Source organism: Trichosurus vulpecula, chromosome 1 (genome assembly GCF_011100635.1).
Source record: "Trichosurus vulpecula isolate mTriVul1 chromosome 1, mTriVul1.pri, whole genome shotgun sequence".
Classification (NCBI taxonomy): Eukaryota; Metazoa; Chordata; class Mammalia; order Diprotodontia; family Phalangeridae; genus Trichosurus; species Trichosurus vulpecula.
Window position 1 is genome coordinate 447,483,457 of NC_050573.1, and position 18,016 is coordinate 447,501,472.

Here is an 18,016-nt window from a genome sequence, read left to right on the forward strand (position 1 = left end):
CCAACTTCTGTCCTATGAAGCCATAGATAATAAGTCTAATCCAATTTTTGCTTGACAGTCTTTCAGATTTCTGAATATAGCTGTCAGTGAGCAGATATTTATGAAGTACTTATTATGTGCCAGACACTCTGCTAAGTGCTGAGTGTTCAAAGCAGAATAAAAAAATCCCCTGTTCTCAAAGACCTCGTAGTCTGTCATGTCTCCCCAAGTTTTCCCTTTTGCAGGCTAAACATGCAAACAAGTTCCTTCAACAAGTTTCGTATGACCTGACTTTAAGTCCTCTTCTTATCCCACTTGCCTTTCTCCGGTCTCATTTGAACCTGTGATTGTCCTTGGTACAAAGTGGTTCTCAGAACTGAACACAGTAATTCACATGTGGTCTGACCAGGGCAAGAATTCAGTGAAACTGTTACCCCACCTTATTCTGGATGCTCTGTTTCCATTAGTGTATTTTATAAATTGATTAATATTCCCATCTGCTGAGTCTCACTTTTGACTCATTGAGTTTATAATGTGCCAAGCCCAGCAAATCTCATTCACATGAACTGCTTTTTTTGTGTGCCACATTTCAACAATCTTATGATCATGAGTTGACTTTTTAATACCAAAATGTAAGACTTTACTTTTATTCCTGTGAAATTTCATCTCATTTGATTTAACTTGTCATTCTAGTCTGTCGAGTTGTTCCTATTTCCCAGTTGCTTAGACTAGAAATGTAAATGGTGAAGTGAAGTAGAGCACTGGACTTGGAATTAGTAATAACCAGGTTCAGTCCTGCCTCATACTCTTCCTAGTGCATACAACACTGGACACGCTATCTTAACCCCTTTGGACCTCTGCTTCCTCATTTGTAAAATGAAGGGGTTAGATTCATTGACCTCTGAGGTCCTTTCTAGCTCTAAATCTATGATCCTATGAAATTAAGAGGTAGTTTCCAGAGCTTAGTACAGCATCTGGCACATAGTAGGAGCTTAGTAAATGTTTCTTGATTGGTTAGTGCTGAAGAAACAATTTTGTTGTTGAATCATTTCAGTTGTGTCCAATTCTTTGTAATCCTATTACTGGAGAGGTTTGGCATCTCCCTCTCCAGCTCATTTTACAAATGAGGAACTGAGACAAAGAAGGTGAAGTGACTTGCCCGGGGCCACACAGCTAGTAAGTGTCTGAGGGTAGATTTGAACTCATGAAGATGAATCTTCCCTATTCCATGCCCAGTGCTTTATCCACTGAGCCACCTAACTGCCTAAAGAAACAATGGGGCAACTGAAAAATACTTGTTAAAAGGATTCAAAGAGGCTTTTTGCATTAGAACACTTTATTGTTATTCCACTATTGTCTATTTCTAACTTGATGCACCATCTGTAAGCATAACTTCTACAAGTTGCCCTGAAATACCGCATATAACAGAGTTTACTGGTCATAGGTAATTAATTGACTAAGGCCAAAGGAGGTTCTCTATCTTTGCCTTCAGAATGAAAACCTTTACTCATGCTGTGGAGAGTAGGGGAAACAGCTTACCTTGTAGGTTGACTTAGGGCAGTGGTTCCCAGCCTCTTTTGTTTCTTTCAACAAGAACAAGAAAAAATGTGTAGTGACCCCCCAGGGTAATTTGATAATACTACTGATGATATTCTTTTAGATTTTTTCATTAAGTGCTTACAATAACTACAATGATATCTCATGCCTGCCCCCCCAAGCTCCAAATTAAAATTTATATTACATTATTGTAACATATAAAATTTTATATTACTTATAATTATGAAAGCTCTAAACATAAAATTATAACAGTAATTATAAAATAATTATGAATATTTTATATGGGAAGTTCTATGAGAATTAAAGGTAATCCAGCACTTCATATTGAATGCCTTAATTTTACAAATTTTGTTGAACATTTTTAATGAAATAAGTTAAAACTTGGAAGATGCTTAACAATATAATAATCATCATATATAAAATTAATTTTGATGTTGGACTTTTTTCAATGAAAGTTTGTCTTATTTGGCTCGACACCAGACAAACCCAACTTTAAATTTGGTTCCTCATGAAGTTTATTTCCCTGTTTTGATTTAAAGCAATAATAAAGTGAAAACTCTCACAAGAATATGTGATGGAAAGTGGTGGGAGAATTTTATAAACTCTTGCTGAGAGATGGAAATTCATTTAAATTAACGTATTTACTTTTTTTACTGGCTGATGAAAAGCACCATACTAAATGATAAACATCTTTAGAATGCAATTGCATTTATCATTTCATTTTTTAACAATGTTTGTAAATAAACTAACCTTTAAAGGAAAACAATCTCTTCAGATGGGACTATCTTTTCTTCTATCACTAGCACCCTGGCTACATTCTGATAGAAACTCCACTGATTGACTGACCAGTGTTGCCAGCCAGTTCATTTCAAAATCCGCCATGTAGAAGAAAAATAACATAATCAGAGGATGTGTTTAAATTAGAAAACAGCCATAATGCTATAGTGAGAGCCAATATGAGGTTTATTTCTGCAGGATGATTGTGATGGTTTATGATGGTTTTAAGATGACTCGTAATGCCCAGCTATTGTGATTTGTTGTAAACTTTTTTGTAAGAACACAAACATTTGCAGCTTTTTGATCGTCATTACTCAGCTGATAAGGTGCTATTACAGGGTAATAGGAGGGGAATAAGGAAACTACTCTAGTGTAGTATATGGAACATAAAGAAAGGTATGTGCATGTACCAGACCATCCTTTGGCGATCAGTTCATGTTCTGATGTTGAACCCTTGTGGCAGTTTGGAAACAGTTTGATGACAGGTTGAGATACTGCAAGAACATGTTTGTGGCTTAGTCAGATTTGGTCAGAGTTTGCTGTAATCACTGCATTTACACCAAAATCATTGTGCGCTTGTAATGGTTTTGAATCCTTATAGTAATAAAACTGTAATGCTTCAAATATGCATATGCTTGTTCTCAAAGAAAAATATATTTGTAACATAATTGGGTGATATTTTCCCCTCTAATTACCTTGTACTTACCTGTCTGTATAGCAAGGATCCTAGATTTAAAGCTAAAGAGGAACTTGGAAGCCAGCCAGCTAGTTCAGCCTTCTTTTACAAATGAGGAAACTGATGCCCAAGAATGAAAAATGACTTACTTACCCAAAGCTAGACCAGTAGAATGCCCTATGTCTCCAGTACAATGTAAGCTCCTTTGGGTCAGGAACTTTCTTTCTCTGTCAGGGCTGATTCATCCCAACCTACATACGCACTGGTAAGCCTGGGGTGTTCTCTAGAAAGAGAGGTCAGCTGTGCTTGGTGCTACAACTCACTCTCAGGATTCTAGGGGTAAATAAGTGTGGGAGAAATACATGTTAATTCTCACAAATATAGCCTTTGAGCTCCAACCTGCATGCTTCCTATTTTCACAAGACAGAATAACAGAGTAAACTGTTTTCTTTTGAATATTTTATTTGTTTTAATCACCCAAGCTCTACCTTCTTTCTCTCTCTACCCCTACCCTGACTCCCTCATCCCACTTGTGAACATAAGAAAAGCAAAATATACAAAACTGTATAGTCAGTCAAATCAAATTTGTACATTAGCCATGTCCAAATTTTATTTTTTTGGTCTCATTCTGCATTCTGAGTCCTTCACCTTTTTAACAAAGGAAGTAGATAGCATGTTTCATCATTAGTCCTTAGCACAATAGTGTTCTATCACATTTATGTACCCTAATTTATTTATTTCCCCAGTTTATAGGTACCCCCTCAGATTCCCATCTTTTGTCATGTCCAGAAGAGTTATAAATATTTTAGAGTTTGTTAGAGTTTGTTTTGCTTATGATTAATCTCTTCTTTAACCTACCCTCCCTTTAATTCCCCCTCCCTCCTCATCTCCTTTCCCTCCAATTTCCTTATTGAGTGGAACTTATTGTAGTACCTACCTCTGTGTGTGTGTTCTTCCCTTCTTTGACCAGTTCAGATGAGAGTACCATTCAAGTTTCAGCTCTTCTTCTCCACCTCCTCCTCCTTGTTTGTATAGCTATCTATTTGTGCACCCTGATTATTTAAAATAACTTTCCCTGACTTTTTTTTCCCCACTTTACCCAGTGCATTCCTCTTCCCTTCTCTTTCCATTCTTTTCTTAAGATCATCAAGACAAGAGAACAACTCTCAGGCCTTGTGCAATTAGATTTCCTCTTTGAATCCTGATGATGATGGGGGGTTACATGTACCACCTCCCTGTATTTGAATGTAAGCAGTTCATCCTTATTCAGTCCTTTATTATTGTTTATTCATATTTACTTTTTTTATGTTTCTCTTCACTCTGTATTTGAAATTCAGAGTTCCTCTGTAGCTCTGGGTTTTTTCATCAGGAATGCCAGGAATACTTGGAAGTCCTCTAATTCATTAAAGGTTCATCCCTCCCCCCCCCGCCCCATAGTATTTTACTCAGTTTTGCTAGGTAACTTATTCTTGGCTATAAGCCCATATCCTGTGCCTTCTGGAATATCATGTTCCAAGTTCTCCACTTCTTTATGGTTGTGGTTGCTATAGCAAGTATGAACCTGACTGTGACTCTTTGGTAGTTGAATTCTTTCTTTCTGGCTATTTTATCTTTGACCTGGAAGATATGGATTTTGGCTATGATGTTCCTTGGAGTTTTCGTTTTGGGATTTCTTGCTGGAGGTAACGAGATTTTTTTTTTTCTATTTCTTCTTTGCCTTCTGGTTCTAAAAGATCTGGACAGTTTGCTTTTAAGATTTCTTGAAATGGGATATCTAGGTTCTTTTTTTCTTTTTGGTCATGGTATTGAAATAGTCCAAGGATTCTTAAATATTTTCTCTTCAATTTGTTTTCTAGGTCAGTTGTTTTTTGAGATAAGATATACCTTATGATTTGATATCATGTAAGCCATGAGATAGCTTGCATTTTCTTTTATTTCTTCAGCCTTTTGACTTTGTCTTAGTATTTCTTGTTTCCTTATAGAATCATTGGCTTCTGCTTGGTCCATTCTAATTTTCAGGAGTTGGTTGCTTGGGCAAAGTTTTTGTACTCTTGTGCCAAGCTGTTAAAATTCCCTTTCCAAGTTTTTCTGCATAGCTCTCATTTCTTCTTCAGTTATTTCCTTGAGCACTCTCATTTCCTATATAGAGTTTTTTTTTTTACTCTTGCTTCATCTATTCCAGGGAATCTAACTGAGTTTTTGCCCCACCTGTGTTTTTTTCTGACACATTTCTTTTGGATGTTTTGGAAAAATTTCCTTCATTTGAATCCTGAGTGTCTGTGCCACCATGATGGATTATTATGGTGGGATTCTTTTTGAGTTACCCATTGTTCTAGCCTACTTCGTGACTTCAGATTTGATGTTAGGGATGGGCTGTGTGACACTTCTGGAGCAAAGTTCTGAATTGGTCCAGTTGCTGCTTTCTTTGGGTAGTAAGTGTTATATTATTCTCAGAATAAATACTTGAACATGAAACATTTACTAAACTGGAAGGCAAAAGAAAGAAGGCAAAATCAGAGATGATCAAAACATAATGTTCTACACAACAATCATGTGTTACACTTTCTTACCATTGCAATAGAGTCTGTTCAGAGGAGCGAGCACAGAGAAATCTAGCATTGAGGCAGATGAATAGGGAAACCCATGTTCCTTGGACAACTCATGACCCTGGACTGCAGGACTGGATGTCTGTGGCCTCTTTGAGGAACAGTCTTCATCACATGTCATCTGTTGAGTGTGACCATTCCTATTCTGGGTTTCTCTACTTTCCTGCAGGACAGGGCTGCTTCTTTGCTGTTCTTGGGCCAATGAAGCAATTTTAAGCTATGTTAGATAATATTATCCCTAATTTTGGGTTATGCAAAGATTTCTAGGTCTGTTCCCTTGGCTAGGTGTTGAGGGAGTATGACACTTTCAGTGAAAAGCAGTTCCCTTTATATACTAAGATCTGCAATATTATTCACATCTTGCTTTCTGGAGGCTTTGAGGGACCTTCTCCACCCTCCTCCTCAAACATGCCAATCCATAGAAGGTAGTAAAGGGCAAGCCTTTGAGAGATTTCTGTACCTTCATGCTATAGTGGTGCTGGAGCTCAAGACAGCCTTTCACCAAGCCAGCTCTTCCCTTTTAGCTAAGGATTCTCCTTCCCTCCAATTAGTGGATTTGACTAGCAGTCTTCTTAAGCTTTACTGCCTACCTTGTTCTCTTTGTTTCAGTGACACTGCCCTCCTGGCTATTCCACAAACAAGACACACTATCTCTGCGCCAGGCATTTTCTCTCAGGTCTTCCTGATTTCAGGGCCGGTGCTCTATCCACTGCACCACCTACCTGCCTCCAGCAATAACATTCGATGGCCTGAAAAGTCATATTCACATTAGATGCTAGGAAGTGATGCATAGCCACTATTTCTACCATCATTCAATTCAATTTTAATCTTTCCTTCTAAACAGCTGCTCTCTCTCAGGTCCTTTTAAAACATTTATCTGAGGGGCTACTTTTCTTTCATCACAGTCTGTGTTTCTCCTCAAGCTGCTTTTCTCAGTGTTTCACATAAAATATCCCTATTATGTCTCTTTCAGCAAATGAAATGCCCACATAAGAAAGGGGCAGTACCTCACAGCATTATTTCAGAAAGTTATCTGTGGTAGTACAAAGCATTCATGAGCTTGCTAATGGACCTAATCCATGTTTGAGTATTACTGTTTCGATTCTGTTAGCTCACTAAAAAATAATGCTTGTGAACATGTACAAAGAAATGATGTGGTGATTCAAGAAAGGTTTAATGTTCAGTGTTCAGGATTATGTAACACTATAGAGTGCTCAGGGAAGAGTGGTGACTGCTATTTTCCTCAAGGGAAGATAGAATGTTACATAATGATTTGGGGGCTTTGTCACTGAAGAAAATATCTTGTGATCTGCAGGAAAGATTCACTAGGTTTTTGATGTACAATATATTGAGATAATCTTTTCATCAAGTCTTTATAAGATAATAGCTAAACTAATACTTTGAATTGGCATGTAAATAGATGGTATATTTTAGATTATTATAGCACCTAGCAAAGTGTTCAAGGGGACATAGCAGGAGCTTAATAAATGTCGTGACATTCCTTTCCCCCTGTGTATTCCTTTTGATCACAAAATAAGAATAGGAACCCTACACTAAAAATGCATATGATCCACAGTAGTTTGCACAAGACTTTGTGTCACACTCATTTGTTCAGAAAATTGTGAGCTACAAATAGACATGGGATATTTCAAAACCACTTATTTGAATTTGAACTTAAAAACTTACCTGTATTTTCATACTTTGCTATTGTCTTTGGAAGAATTCTTTATATATTAACTTCTCAAGGTCTCATTAAAAAACTTATTTAGTTTCTAAGTTTTAATATTGATTTTTTATCAATTATTTTATTTTTTTAAAATCAGCTGAATCTCCTAATATTTCTCTCTCTCCCTGCTGCATGAAGAGAACTATCTCTTATAAAAAAGAATAAAATAGATGGGAAAAAAAAACCCCATACCTCAGAAAAACTTACCAATATATTGGAAAAAGTGTGACATCATATGCAGTGTTCCCTACCCATAATGCACCATCTCAATAAGAGCTTGAGTAGGAAGTACCTTCTCATTCTTTGCCTTGAGGATGACCTTAGTCATTGTAATAGTGCAGTATTCCATTTTCCCTTGTTTATTGTTCTGCTTTCCATTTACATGGTTGTAGTTATAGTGTATATTGTTTTCCTGATTCTGCTTCACTTATTATCAGCTTGTATAAGTCAATAAAAAGCCAATAAGCATTTAAGTCTTAAACATTGTGGTAAGTGCTGGGGATATAAATACATGAAAACAGGAGGACAGTCTTTCCCCTCAAGGAGCTTACATTCTAAGGGGGAAGACAACACCCAAAAGGGACCAGAAAAATTAGAGAGGGAAGGTATCCACATAGAAATGGTGTAGAGTTAGAAACAAAGCCAGGAGAGGAGTGAGGATGGCTGGCCTTGGTCCTTCCTCAGAATGGAGTTGCTGGGAGAAACTCATCAATGGGAAAGGGGACTTTCAGGACGGAGGAGTGTCCCAGGGTGAGAAGGCTGCAGGGGAGAAGAGATCAAAGTTTTCCTATTCATCTTTGTATTCATCATATTCATTGTTTCTTAAAGCCTAGTAAATAATTATGTTACATTCCCATACCACAGTTTGCTCAACTGTTACCCAATTGATAGATTCCTATTTTGTTTCCAGTTCTTTGCTACTTAAAAAAAAATGCTGCTATAAATATTTTGGTGCCTGAGGAGGCCTTTGTTTTTATCATTAACTCCTTTGGGGGGAGGTGCATTAAGCTCTCTGACCACCAAAAATTTTTGCTTTTTTTTTGTCATTGCAAGCCAGTAGTTGCAGAATCATAGAAATACTTGACTAGATGGGAACTCGGGGTAGTCTCTAACTGGTATTGTAAAGGGGCTTTACAGAAAGATTAAATCAATAATTCAAAGTTTAAAAACAATAAACTCTTTTATTCAAAAAGACTATGTAGTTTAATTGGAGACACCCAAGGCTGGGAGGGAACGGGAGGAGGAAGGAACAATAAAGAAGAAGCTATGGCAGCGTCTCTCCCCTAACCTGGTGAATATCTGACATCCAAAACAGAATATGGAAGTTTAGGGAAGAGTTATAAGCAAGAAGGTTCCAGAGCTGCTACCAGGTAGTCTTTCAGGCCGTAGCAAGAAGGGAAGCAACTGCTCCTCTTGGAACTCCTCCATTCTTCACTTGATGCATAGAGGCAGATGAGAGTTACCAAAGAGGACCAGATGTTTTATAGGAGGGGGTGAGGTCTTTCCTTTGTCTGATTGGTTTCTCACCCTTGAAGTCACAGTCAAGGGCTTGTCAAGCAATGAGTTTGCTTGGGAGATGTTAATTTCTAGCCTGGAAGGTGCCCAGATTTCACAAGGAGAGGTTCCAGCTAGAGGAAATGGGTAGGGCAGAGAAAGCCTATTCAAGAAGAATAGGCCAACTATAATAGATCTCTAAAAGGTTTTTGTATCGTCTTCCTAAGAACCTGATATAATCTTTCTAATATTCTGTAGATACAGATTATGATTTTTGAGTATTACATGGCATATGGGAATCTCTTCTATTCAGAAACTTCCAAGGGAAAATTTAAAGCTTTCATAATCAGTAGGATTTTAGTTAACCTGTTTAAAAGATTATCCTTTATTGTTAAGTAGTTCTTTATGTCTGATGAGTCATTCTTGGCTGCATTTCAGGCTGCTTCGTTTTTTCTTTAGGTAGAGGTGAGTAAAGATTTTTTTTTCTTCCCTTCTCCTTACTGTTGAGTGGTCATTATTAAATGGCCTTAGTGTTTGCTCCAAATTGGATGATCCCACTTCTTTTTTTCCTCTCTCCTCTGGTGCTATCTTGCAGTGATAAAAGACTTCCATGAATTTTGTTTTCTTTGTCATTGTCATATCAAAACATTCTGAATATGACCTCATATTTATCAAGATGGTTTTATACTAGAAATATTTTTTTGTTGCCTGTTTATAACATGCAAGGTGCAACAGCAAATGCTGCACACTGTGAAAGGTGCCATGGGGGGGACAAAATCAATGGAAGATCCAAGTCTTACGCTTCAGCATCTCGCTGCAGAAGGAAGACAATATAGATGAAACAACTAAACTGTATGAACAAGAGAAGTGTAATGTAGCGTGAGGATTTGTTGATTAACAGACCTCTAAGAATTACATTTTTTAAATAATTAGGTCCATGTTTAAGAAATAAATACCCCCCCAAACCTCTGCGACGCATGTGAAACAGAACTGAATACATTTACAGGGATATGGGACAATAGCATCACTGCCCAGGGTCATTTTGCTCCAATTAGGTTTGAAGTTTAGCAGGGCCAACCCTAAGCAAAATTGTAAATAAATTTTTTTTTAAAAGGGTTTGTTTTCTGGATCCTCAGCCTCCTTTTTCTCTGTTCTTTTCTCTTCTTGAATGTTCCCTACTTTTCCCATTTCTGGACACCAGTGCATTCCTGTGTTTGGCCATTTGGCTGAAAGTCCTTCTCCCTTTTCCCTCCATCTCACTTCCCTCTGACATCATCCCTATGCATAGTCTTCCCTTTAGGCTCTGATGAAGAGGTAGCCCTTTTCCTTGGCAAGGCCAACTCCTTGATACCATCCCCTTCCATCTTCTTTAATAGACTTCTCCTGTCATCTTTACTCTCTAAGTATTCAATATGTCCTCCCTGGCTCCTTCACTGCTGCCTTCCTCCTATCTTTTTTTTCAAATGTTTACTTAGTATTTTATTTTTCCTCAGTTACATGTAAAAACAATTTTTAACCTTTGCTTTTTAAAAAAACTTTGAACACCAAATTCTCTCCCTTCCCCTGTCCCTTCTACATTGAGAAGGCAAATAATTTGATATAGGTTATACAGTGTAGTCATGTAAAACATTTCCATAATGGTCACGTTGTGAAAGAAAACAGATCAAAAAAAACCTCAAAAAAAATAAAGAAAGTTAAACAAAAGTATGCTTCAGTGTGTCTGGGTTTGGATAGCGTTTTTCATCCTAAGTCCTTCAGAGTTGCTTTGGATCATTGTATTGCTGAGAATAGCTAAGTCATTTGCAGCTGATCATCCCACAGTATTGCTGTTATTTTATACATAGCACATTTCACTTTGCATCAGCTCATGTAAATCTTCCCAGGTTTTTCTGAGAGCATCTTGCTTATCATTTCTTATAGTACAGTAGTGTTCCATCATAACCGTATACCACAATTTGATGGGCATCCCTTCAATTTCTAATTCTTTGCTCCCAGCTTCCTCCATTCTTAACCCCTCACTTGATCCTACCACCTCAGGTTATCATCCTGTATCTCTACTTCTGTTCTCAGCTAAACTCTTTGAAAAAGGAGCTTCTGTTTCCTCTCTTCTCACTCTCTTCTAAACCCTCTGCAATCTGGCTTTCAGCCTTATCCAGCTCTCTCCAAAGTCATCAGTGATCTCTTCATTGCCATTCTTATGACCTTTCCTCAATCCTTATCTTTGTTGTTAGGCACATTTTACAGATGAGGAAACTGAGGTCTCAGAAAGGAAAAGTGGCTGTATATAATCTTATAGCTTGTATATGTCTGAAGTGGGTTTTCCACTTGAATCTCTTGACTCTGAAGTTCTGTACTTTTCCCACACTAACAGCTGTCTATGTAATGCCAAATGTAATGTCAAGTTTTTAAACTCTCTTTAGTTCCAGGAAGACTAAAAACTTCAGGTAATTTTTCTTTATGTTTTAGAGCTCAAGTTTTTCAATCCATTTCTTTATCTTGATCTCTAGAGCACCCAAAAAATAGAATATCAATTGGCTTTGTCTGTTTGATTGAAATTGTACTGTAAGGATACATTTTAAACTGTGAGTTTCTTTTCTCAGACTGCCAAAACTGGGCCTGCAAACAGTTGGCCTTTTTTTTTTTTTTAAATGCAGGGAATGCTAAGATTTTGTTGGATAAAATTGCTGGCAGGATATTGTTCATTATAACTCCAGTGTTACTAAATAGACTTTCATTTCAAAGATATGTAGATTTAGATTTACCACACAGATCTCCTTAATTAAGAATTACAAGGAAATAACAGATATGAGGTTTCATAACTCTAACCAATTTGTGAAAAGCATTTGTATGTGAATGTTTAATATACAAATTGCAAAACTGTGAATTTATCATTCTTGCAAGGCTTCCATGAAAGCCTAGAAGAATTAGTTGGAAAACTGACAAGTCCATTTTCATCAAATTTAATGGGTTTCTAAATCCTTATCTGCTTATCAAACAAAACATTCATTAGAACAGTAATTGAGGAACCCAGCTGTCTCCTGTGTTCTCTTTAGGAACTTGTATTAAGAACATTGTGGAGCTCATGTAAGGTCATTGTTTTTTGAGTTGCTAAATAATACCTTCGCTGGCTTTCTGGAGATTGAGGTATTAAGGATAATTCATAGGAAAAGAAAGTTAGTGGGAAGATTTATAATAGTTTTCTGTGCCTGACTCCTCCCAACTACACAGAAAGCTACAGATGGGAGAAAGCCCTCCTTTTAATATCTTCTCACATTTTCCTTTTAAATCGGTTTATACCCATCTTGAGTTGAGAATTGCTCCCCAGAAGTGCAGCCTTTACTCTCTGTGGCAAAGCAAACTCAACAGAGAGCCTCCGAGCTAAACTGGACAACACAGTTGGGTTTGCATGGGGAAGCACAGTGTAAGGTCAGCGTAGTACTGTGCAAACCTTTGTAGGGTAATGCTTTACATAGTATGGATACTCTAAATGACTCTTTCTGGTCACCTCTACACTATACCTTCTGCTGTTAGATCATCCTCATTTGGTTCTTATTGGAACCTTGGACTTTACATTTGAGTCACTCTGCTCTAATAGGAGAGATTTCACCTTATCTTGTTAGGGCCATCCCCGTCCTCCTTTCTCCAGTTAGATTATGAAGGGTAAGACTTGGCTCTTCTATAATTTTTTTGTCCCTCCATGGCACCTGTTGCAATGTACACCATTTACTGTTGTACCTCACACACTATGAACGTGTAATAAAAACTTTTTTTAATGTAAAACCATCTTGCTAAGTTCAATGACCTCATAGTCCAAATGCATATATATATATAGTAAGCACTTAATATATGCTTTATCTTTTAAAAAAATTTTCTAAAATCAAAATCATCGATAAATGCTAGTGGAATAAAGTAGAAAAATGTGTAAATTATAACAGTAATAGCTCACATTTAACAAACATTTATTAAGTGCCCCTTATGTACCCACTGGGCTATGTTATAGGAACATGGAAACAAAAACAGTCCATTGCCCTTCAGGAGAATACTTTCTATGGTGGCAGGGGTGGTGGTGCCACATGTAGTAAGATAAGAAAATAGAAGATTGAGGAGGGAGAAATGGTAAACAGCTAGAAGATTAGGGAAGATTTCAAGTAGTCAAGCTTCCTTGAAGGAAGCTTCAGTTTCAAAGCACTTTGCTTACAATAACCCTGTGAGATATTATCCCCATTTTTAGAAACTGAGTTTTTGAACGCTTAAGTGATTTGCCTACGGTCACAAAATCAGTGAGTATCTAAGACTGGATTCGGACCCAGGTCTCCTGCTTCCAATTCTGGCACTGTCTGCAGTGCCATGTTATGTATCTCAGTTATGTATCTTTTACAGTCATCTCCCAAATAATGGGATGTGCTAATTTCTTTTTCCCCCACTTGAGTTGTATTATTGAGATTTCATCACAATTAGAAATTTTCTTTGCATAATTTTGCTGCTTGAGGAAACATCTTTATGTGATTGATTTCTGATCTAAAGGCAGAATCTTGATTCTTATTTAGAATTCAAATGCCTGGTTACTTGTTATTTAGAGAGAATGACATTGATATACCCTCTGCCTTATGGGAGTTGAATACATCTTATATCTTTATCTGAAAATAAAGTAAATTTGTTGAATATAATCTTTAAAATGTCATTTGTGTTTACTTTTATAAAATTAATTTAGTTCATGAAGTATTAACACATAAAATGGGAAAGACTCCTTTGTTCATCCTTGTCAATGCAGATTATTGCCTGTGAGAGTGTAACCACTGGTTGTGTAATTGAGGTGCTCCAACATTAGGTGGCCCTCATTAGTTACTTAGTGAAATCTTCCACTATAAGGAGAAAAGCTGAGGGTTCTGATGAGACTAAATTTCTTCCATAGTACATTATCTGAAATGCTGAACAAATTAAATAGGTTTTTCTTTTTCAGGTAAATTTCCTATGAAATAAGGTTGCATTGGATTACTCCCGAACTAATCCTTAAATCCCATTGTTAAAACCTTGGTTTGAAGGTTTGTTGGTTTAGAAGATCTGAAGTATTTGATTATATCAGCAGTAAATCTTCAGTCATTTCAAGGAATACTTAATTTTTGCACCCAGTATTTTTGCTGGTTGAAGTTTTGCTTTGTTTTAGAATGTTGTTTTTTTTTTTTTTTTTTGCTGAATTATTGAAATGATTTTTGAAATCCTACTCTTTCCAGTAAGGCTTTTCTGAATTTACTCTTTCAAGACGTGAAGCACTCACTGAGACCCTTTCGTCACAACAGTATTCCCCTTTCACATTTCTACATTTTACAAATATAATATGATGACGCCTTATTCATCCAGCATTGTTGGGGAATGAAGCATTCCACAGAAGTGCATTTTCTAGAAAGTGAAGCTTATTCCTTTAAGCCTTTTGAAACTTTCACAGAACTAGAAAATTAGAATGGATCTCAGCAGCTGTCTAGTCTAAGCCATTCCTGAAAGGATTTTAGATATCCTTAATGGATATCTTTTTAAATGCACAGTGTATTCTTCTGCCTTCTTAAACAGTATTTATGTAAGATATTTTAACTTTTTATTGATGACTCAGAGTTATCATTTTGAACATCTTCCATCTTGCTCTGTAATATATTCAGGTACTAGGCAGCCACATGGTGCAGTGTGCACCCAGTATTGGATCTAGAGTCAGGAAGACTTGAATTCAAATAAACTTCAGATGTTAACTAGCTATGTGTCTGCAGGCAAGTCATTTAGCAGCTTCTGCCTCAGTTTCCTCATCTGTAAAATGGGGATAATACTAGCGCCTATCTCCCAGGGTTGTTATGATGATCAAATGAGATATTTGTAAAGTGCTTTGCACACCCTAAGTTTGATTTTGATGTTCAGACATTTCAGTTGTGTCTGACTCTTCGTGACCCCCTTTGGGCTTTTCTTGGCAAAGATACTGGAGGGGTTTGCCATTTCCTTCTCCAGCTCATTTTACAGATGAGGAAACTGAGGCAGACAGGGTCAAGTGACTTGTCCAGGGTCACACAGCTGGAAGTATCTGAGGCTAGGTTTGAATTCAGGAAGATGAGTCTTCCTGACTCTAGGCCTAACACTATCCACTGTGCCACCTGGCTGCCTCTTGCAAACTCTAAAGTACCATATGAATGCTAGCAAATGATACATGTTGGTTATTTGTCCTCCTGACGAATATCCCTAGACTGCTGTGCTTTTCTCCTTTCTGCTTTATGTAGTTCTTTAGTCCCCTCCCTGATATTACTTATTGTCAGAGCATGACATCATGTACTAACATCATTACTTACCACTAAGGTCAATGTGTTCTGATTTTATCTGGTGCCTTATTGTTGTCTGGTTGGCAAGCCCAGGTTTGGCTCTGCTGCTCCCCTGGAATAGAATGGCCTTTGTGACAGCTTTGCTACTCAGGGTTCTTTTTCACTTAATTTTTAGTTTACATCTGTTTTCTAGCTATTTGGGGGATATATTGAATTCAGCAAACATTTATTAAGTGCTTACTATGCTTAAGCCGCTGTGCTAGCAAGTGATGAATAAATGAAAAAGTATTTATTAAGTGCCAAACATTGTACCAAGTGCTTGGGGTACAGATATTTTAAAGGAGATAACTTATTTCCTCAAGAAGCTTCCCGTAGAAGGAGAAGACAATACACAGGGAGCAGTGACCAGGGAAGGTAGGGAGTTTGTTCTGGGACATTGGAAAAGGGCATACTTGGTATTCATACAATAAATATATGAGTTCTTATAACTAGGCTGGGTCCTAAGACTTGCAATGATGTGTGGATTAATTTGCCAGGGGTGGAGAGCCAGTGAGAAGAGTGTTGGTACAAGCTGGCAGAAGCAGGTCAGATGACTGGATTGTGAAATGGCATGGGAAACTGTAGGCATACCCTTCATGGTCCAGGTGTCTACTACATCTGCTTATTATTTTCTTCCAGTTCTTAAGAGGGGAGAGCTAAACATATTTGGATCTCAGCAGCTTCCTCAGAAATAGTGGGCAGGACTTAGAGAGTCACCTTTCATTACTTTCTTTCTAACATAATAGAAATCCTTCCTTCCTTCCTTCCTTCCTTCTTTCCTAAGTGACTTGCCTAGGGTCACACAGCTCGTGTCTGAGGCTGGATTTTAATTCAGGTCCTCCTGACTCCAGGGCCAGTGTTCTATCCCCTACACCACCTAGCTACCTTAAGATGCAAGGTTTTCTGTTATGCTGTCTGTTCCCGAGAGAAAGGATGGAGAGCTACAAGACAGAATCACTCCTTTTAAGGTTCACTGATGGGGTCAGTCCTCCTGGCTCATGCCCTCAAGGAGTTTACCTTCTACTGAGGGTAGGGACGAGAAATATAACATTAATCAATCAAGAATATTCATTAATCTCCTATTACGTACCAGGTAGTGTGCTGGGCACTGAGGATACAAATACAAACAATGAAAACCATCTCTGCTTGCAATGAGCTACTTTTTAATGGAAGAGACAAAAAATACTTACAGAGTGTCCCAGAAGTCTTGATAATTTTAATAATATCTGTTAAAGGCTTAAAATTGCACTAAGACTTTTGGAACAGCTTGTATAAAAATGTATAAAATATGAAGTTAATAAATACCCAAAAAGTAGTTTGGGCGAGAGGACCTTACAATTGGGGAGATCATGAAAGTCTTCACACTGAAGATGGGCCGACCTATGTCTTTAAGGAAGAGAGGGACTCTGGAAAGTGTTAAGTAGAATCAAACAGGTAGCCCAGTAATGGCTGATGGTGAGATTTAAGCCATATTATGGGCTGTTGATGTAGACTGAAGATGTAGGTCATGGGAATTGAAAAAGTTCTTAAATGGGAGGCCAGGTTGTTTTCAAAGGTCATCCAAGTGTATTTTGAAGCCCTCAATAATGATGGAGGTGATGCGATGAAGGGAAAACTATTAGTCAGGGGCTGGCTTCCTTGAGAAAAGAAAGAAAGCGACCTAGAGGGTATAAGAGCATAGCCACAAGGAACTGAACTGAGTGATGTAGACAGATAGAGTGAACCTCAAAGGAAGTTAGATTGCTGAGTGATGGTGTCGTTGAGGGCAGGGGGTTGGGAATAATGCCTAATCTTCTTCCTGGACCAGTGTGTTCTTAGGGTTGGTGATGGACTGGGAAAGAGAGGAGTCAGCACTTGAGAAGTGTGGTCAGAGATGTGATGTCTTCAGGAGAAAGCCATGCCTCCATTAGCATGAGAAGATAGAAAGCGTGTGTGGGGAAAGAAGAGACCTGGGATGAAGGGGAATTTGTTAGTGTTAGAGTTGGATTCTAAAGGACAGAATGGAAAGAAAGGAGGTTAAAAGAGGAGTGAACTGGATGGGGACACGAGTCTAGGGAGAGATAGCAGACAGAAGCCTCTCCTCCTGATGGCAGTCATAGGGATTAGGAGCCTAGGATGTATGACTTTGTAATCATAGAAGTGCAGAAGTGCCAGCTGATTAGAATCCCCATCCTCCAGGCTCTTATGTTGATGGAGGGCAGGGTTACTAGGGTATAAAGAGGCAGCATCATTTGGCATAGTGCGTATAGTGCTAGACTTAGAGTTAGGAAGACCTGAGTTCGAATCCTGCCTCAGACATTTTTTAGCTGGGTGAATAAGGCAATTCACTTAATCTCTCTTTGCCTCAATTTCCTTGACTGTAAAGTGGAGGTAATAATAGCACCTTCCTCACAGGGTTGTTGTGAGGATCAAATGAAATAACACATGTTTTGTAAACCTCAGAGTGCTAGATGGATATTATTCTTATTATATGGTTATATTATGTTATTATATATTATGTCACATAATACATAATATATATTATATTGCAATATAATATATATTATACATATCATATTATATTGTTAATAGAATCATGTCTAGGACTAGGAGACAGTACTTCTCTAGTTAGATATTTTAGTGCCAGGCATCAATAGATTCTCTGTTATCCATCTCATTATCTCATCTTAGTTTTCATTTACCAACAGAAATATCTGAGGGTTATAGGTTACACTGTCCAGTTGTGGAAAGGGACAATAACTGATTAAATGCCAATGTGTAGAATGGTAATATTGTCTATCTCAGTTACAGTAGATATTGATCAGGATGAATAATACATTTACTATAGTTGACTTTATTCATCCTGTCTTTAGAGGCCAGAGACCACAGA

The 18,016-nt window shown here is 37.6% G+C and overlaps 1 protein-coding gene across 1 annotated transcript in view; it reads left to right on the forward strand.

Annotated features, from left to right (window-relative positions):
- The window catches only part of MSH3 (mutS homolog 3), a 202,550-nt gene that overhangs the window by 39,091 nt on the left and 145,443 nt on the right, over nt 1-18,016 (forward strand). The window lies entirely within an intron of this gene.